The 6352-nt window shown below is 40.0% G+C and overlaps 1 pseudogene and 1 gene segment (V, D, J or C); one reads left to right on the top strand and one right to left on the bottom strand.

The window, feature by feature from the left end:
- Window positions 1-6352, bottom strand: part of LOC127635151 (immunoglobulin kappa constant-like) — a 142577-nt gene that overhangs the window by 78107 nt on the left and 58118 nt on the right.
- LOC127635148 (Ig kappa chain V region K29-213-like) lies at window positions 4098-4744 on the top strand (annotated as a pseudogene).

Here is a 6352-nt window from a genome sequence, read left to right as displayed (position 1 = left end):
AAGCTTCTTGCCCCCAAAAAAGTCCTGTGGCGATGTGGAATGGTGGTGGGCACAGGTCAAGGATGTGGCTGGGAGTGTCTAGCCAAACCATGCACACAGGCGGCAATGGAGTGACGGTCGCTAGGACTGCGGGATGGAGCAGCAGCGTCTTTCGGCAGCTTCCATTGCGACTGAGCAGCCCCACACTGCTCACCCCTGTGATGGGGAAGGACCTGGAAAAGGTGGTCCAAAATTGTCTGCTCCCCACACTCCGGACGGTACGCTGCAACCGTCGGAGCATCCCCCCTTGCGGTCAAAAAATCAAAGTGAAATATAAGCTAAGCATTGCTTCGTGGAACGTTCGCACACTGCTGGACCTGGTCGAAACTCCCGACAGGCTCCATCGCAGAACAGCACTGGTGGCCCTGGAGCTCGCAAAATATAATATCGATATAGCAGCTCTCAGCGAGACCAGACTACATGGGGAGGACTCCCTGGCAGAGGTTGGTGCTGGGTACACCTTCTTCTGGAAGGGGTCCCGAAGGCACTCGTTGTAACCATGGAGTTGGCTTTGCTGTAAAGTCTAAACGCATTCAGGAATCCCCCATCGGCATCAATGAAAGACTGATGACATGGCGCATTCCCCACACATCTACACACACACACACGCACACACACACATATACACACACACACACACACACACATACACACACTAAAACATACACACACACACACACACACTACAGCATTACAGTAATGTACTGTAAAATACATGTATGGCTGCATAGTATTGCATTAACATTTGTAACTCTAAGCCGTTAATTTACTGCACTGCATTGAATGAATGATGTTGGTTATCATGCTGTAATGTTTACAGTTCCTATGCTGAACACACACTGTGTTTGAATTCTGTACAGAGTGGAAAGGCAAAGACATCATGGAGGACGAGGATGCTTGTTTACAGATGTACAAGAGACTGCAAATATAAATAAGGTTTTGGCCAACAAGTAAGTAAGTAAGTAAAATGTATTTATATAGCACAATTCTCAGGTAAAAATCACAAAGTGCTTCGCAAGAAAAGGGAATACACAACATTAATAAATACATGACACTATATGATCCAAATAAATAACTAAATCAAAAACAAAAACATAAACAAACAGAAATACACATCAGACAGGCCTAACCACCTACAGTGTAGCTAAAAGCCTCTTTAAATAAAAAGAGTTTTCAACTGTGTTTTAAAATGTTCCACCGAATCCAAGAAGCGCAAGGAAGGAGGCAAAGCATTCCACAGTCTAGGTGCCACTGCTTGAAAAGAACGGTCCCTCTAGTTTTAAAATGTGTATGGGGAACAATTAAAAATCTCTGACCAGTTGATCTCAGACTACGTGAGGACGTACGTAGCTGTATCAGGTCAGAGATGTAAGGGGTTGCTTGTCCTTGTAGGGCTCTAAAGGTAAGAACCAGCATTTTAAAACACATTCTAAATTGCACTGGTAACCAGTGAAGAGAAGCTAAAACAGGTGTGATGTGTGCCCTTTTACTGGTGTGGGTTAAAAGCCTTGCAGCGGATTTCTGAACAGTCTGAAGGCGATAAAGCTCTTTCTTATTAAGACAAGTAAAAAGACTGTTACAGTAATCTAAACGAGATGAAATAAAAGCATGAATGATCATCTCCAGTTCGGCCTTAGATACCAGGACTCTTATTTTGGATATGTTCCTTAATTGAAAGAAACAATGTTTGATACGTTTTTCGAGTGTTGCTCCAAGGACATGGCAGAATCAAAAACCACGCCTAAACTTCTGAGACTCGGCTGCACAGACGAGCCTAATATACCGATATGTTGCTTTATCTGAGAGATGCTTTGCTCAGGGGCAATTATAAGTGTTTCAGTCTCAGTTCAGGACTAAGAAGTTATCATTTAACCACTGCTTGATACTAGTCAGACAGTTGATAAGAGAGGACAGTTTATGTAACTCAGACGACTTAAAAGAGCCGTACAACTGAATGTCGTCTGCATACAGATGATAAGAAACCTCACTAAACTGACCGATTAACTGTCCTAGAGGGAGAATGTACACAAGGAACAGAATCTGTCCCAAGATCGAGCCCTGAGGTACCCCACTCGATAAGCCTGCAGTATCTGACATGATCTGATTTATAAAAACACTAAAACTTCTACCAGAAAGGTAAGATGAAAAGCATTTTAAAACTGAATGGAATTAGGATTCGAGAGATAAGACAGCATATCTTGAATAATGACACCATATTTAACAACATCAATGCTGTAAGCCTGTCGACCATATAACACATCCTCCAACGGCACCAAGTGACGATGAAACGAATTCACAAGGTGCCATTTGAGAGAAACACTGACAGAATCAAGAATCTGCGACATGACTTTGTAGAGGTATGTATGCAACACTACTTCCAGTACTTCAGACATACCATATTTACTCTTCTTTATTTATTTTAATTTATTTATGTGGATGAGGTTGTCTTCAACCTCACCAAAACTCAGGTGCCGCTGGAAGAAATGTAATAGGACAGAGGGCAATTACCAATGTCCCTGGACAGCGTGGGGGTAATATAACTATGTGTGCTGCCATCACTCAAAGCGGGGTCCTCCATCACAATGCCACACTGGGTCCGAACAACACCGGCCATATACTCACTTTTCTGGATGCAATTTACACAATGCTTGTCTGCTAGATTTGTGGTCATATGGGACAATGTTAGTTTTCACCGAACTGTTCTGGTCCAACACTGGTTTGCCACCCATCCACAATTTGTAGTTTTGTACCTACCCCCATATTCACCTTTCCTAAATCCCATAGAGGAATTCTTCTCAGCCCAGGCTGGAAAGGGTTTGATCGCCAACCCTATGCCCGCATGCAGCTTCTCCATGCAATGGAGGACGCATGTGGGGACATAGAGGTTGCCTCTGTCCAATGTTTGATACGCCATGCTACTTCCCTCGATGTTTGGCAAAAGAAACGTATCTTGTGATGTGGATGAAGTATTGTGGCCAGACCCAGCCCGGAAAAGAGATGAAGCATAGCTTAGCACTGGTGGCTTTGTGATTCTGATGAACATCTCCTTTTGTGTTCCACAGAGGACAGAAAGTCATAAATTATGACAAAAACTAAATTATTTAGTGAACTATCCCTTTAAACCTTCCACAGCACGAACAACATAATGAGAGACTTTGAGTGTGTGTTTGCTATTAGACAAACCATCTAATGATCTTTGAACAGACCATAATATGATCAGATGTCACAACAGGTGCTCTCCACCATTACAAAATCTGTCCAACCTTGTGGACCTACAGTACAGAAAAAAGTCTTCATCTCGTGTTACAGATGAGCTGGTGCAGTTTATTAGTTGCATATGTTTTATGAAGATGTCACTTAAATAACTTCATAACTGTCAAACGACTCAATAGAGCAGAAGTGAAACTGGTGTGTTCCAGTTCAGATCATTGAACCAATCAAACAGTGAATCTGAGAGTGTGAGGTGAAAATCACATTTGCATTGTCAGAGTTGAATGATTGTGTTTCTCTCAGAATAGAGCAGCTCTGTCTCCAGTGAACATGTTCAAAACACAAGAGATTTTATTTACATTTACAGTAAATGCAACTTTCTCAACTATTAACATCTCAAAACCTTTTAAAACATGTCAAACTTTACCAAAGTACTTTCTTGATCAAATACTTCATGTGATTCTCTCTGTAAGTAGAAAGACACTTTAAATAGTGACACACAGATTGAATATTACACATTTAAAATGTCGACATTATTTAAAACAAAAAGATGACCTTTGACTTCTGACCTTTAACCTCATTCATCATGTTGAACATGGTGATAATTCTACTATCTCTTATGTTGATGCTGCTCTCTCTCATACTGCATTCAATTATCAGAGACGTTTAGCATCAGACAAATATGACACATGTAACATTCTTCAGATGCAAACTCCTGCATAAGGAACATCTAACTTTTGTTTTTGCATTATCTGACGTGACCATCACACTCTTTTACATGAACACACTTTGCATTGGCAGCACATGCTTCAGTTGTCTGGGAGTTTTTAATAGTTCAGTGAGTTTGAAACTGAAGACGGAGAACTTCTTCATCCAGAATCTAGATCCACAGCAATCATGACTTTCATCAGCATCTTTATCTGGATGTTCACTAGCTACTGTTTTAGAGGTAAGAACACATTAAAATATCTCATTCTACACTATATGACTGATCATGTGTGTCCTGAATGAAATGAAACAGTTTTTACAGTTTTTATTTTGTTGTCTTAATGTAGAATCCAGATGTGCAGTGACAGTCACTCAAACACCTGCAGTGAAATCTGTTCATCTTGGAGACACATTTACTATCAGCTGTAAAACCAGTCCTGAAGTTTATCAGGGTTGGGGTTTTCAGCCTCTTGCCTAGTATCAGCAGAAACCTGGAGAAGCTCCTAAACTCCTGATAAAAAAAGCAAATGAGTTAGAATCAAATACACCATCTAGATTCAGTGGCAGTGGATCTAAAAGTGATTTCACTCTGACCATCAGTGGAGTCCAGACTGAAGATGCAGGACATTATTACTGTCAGAGTTTACCCAACGTCAGTGGTTATGTGTTCACACAGTGATAAAGAGTCGTACAAAAACCTCTGTCAGTCACACTGCACTGATACACTGACAGATACTGCAGCTGCTCACACACACACACACACAAACAAACATATGTAGTGTTTCCATGTTTTATGGGGACTTTCCATAGACATAATGGTTTTTATACTGTACAAACTTTATATTCTATCCCCTAAACCTAACCCTACCCCTAAACCTAACCCTCACAGAAAACTTTCTGCATTTTTACATTTTCAAAAAACATAATTTATTATGATTTATAAGCTGTTTTCCTCATGGGGACCGACAAAATGTCCCCACAATGTCAAAAATTTCGGGTTTTACTATCCTTATAGGGACATTTGGTCCCCACAAAGTGATAAATACACGCTCACACACACACACACACACACACACACACACACACACACACACACACATAAAGTGAAATAACCCATTAGAGAACATTCTGTATGGCTGAATGAAGGAACTGATGACACAACCTTCATCAACACACAACACAATCTTCATCAACACAACACAATCGTCATCAACACACAACACAATCTTCATCAACACACAACACAATCTTCATCAACACAACACAATCGTCATCAACACACAACACAACCTTCATCAACACACAACACAATCTTCATCAACACAACACAATCTTCATCAACACACATCACAATCTTCATCAACACACAACACAACCTTCATCAACACACAACACAACACAATCTTCATCAACACACAACACAATACAACCTTCATCAACACACAACACAATCTTCATAAACACACAACACAACACAATCTTCATCAACACACAACACAATCTTCATCATCAAACAACACAACACAACCTTCATTAATACACAACACAACCTTCTTCAACAAACAACAGAATCTTCATCATCACACAACAAAATCTTCATCAACACACAACACAATCTTCATCAACACACAACACAACAGAACCTTCATCAACACACAACACAACACAATCTTCATAAACACACAACACAATATTCATCAACACACAACACAATCTTCATCAAAACACAACATAATCTTCATCAACACACATCACAATCTTCATCAACACACAACACAATCATCATCAACACACAACCCAACACAATCTTCATCAACACACAACAAAATCTTCATCAACAGACAACACAACACAATCTTCATCAACATTCAACCCAACACAATCTTCATCAACACACAACACAATCATCATCAACATACAACAAAATCTTCATCAACAGACAACACAACACAATCATCATCAACACACAACACAATCTTCATCAACACACAACACAATCTTCATCAACACACAACACAATCATCATCAACACACAACACAACACAATCTTCATCAACATACAACCCAACACAATCTTCATCAACACACAACACAATCTTCATCAACACACAACACAATCTTCATCAACACACAACACAATCTTCATCAACACACAACACAACACAATCTTCATCAACATACAACCCAACACAATCTTCATCAACACACAACACAATCTTCATCAACACACAACACAATCTTCATCAACACACAACACAACACAATCTTCATCAACATACAACCCAACACAATCTTCATCAACACACAACACAATCTTCATCAACACACAACACAATCTTCATCAACACACAATACAACACAATCTTCATCAACACACAACACAACACAATCTTCA

This window comes from Xyrauchen texanus, chromosome 42 (genome assembly GCF_025860055.1).
Source record: "Xyrauchen texanus isolate HMW12.3.18 chromosome 42, RBS_HiC_50CHRs, whole genome shotgun sequence".
Taxonomy (NCBI): domain Eukaryota; kingdom Metazoa; phylum Chordata; class Actinopteri; order Cypriniformes; family Catostomidae; genus Xyrauchen; species Xyrauchen texanus.
The sequence above is the reverse complement of the archived record's forward strand: the minus strand, read 5'-3'. Positions and strand labels throughout refer to the sequence as shown.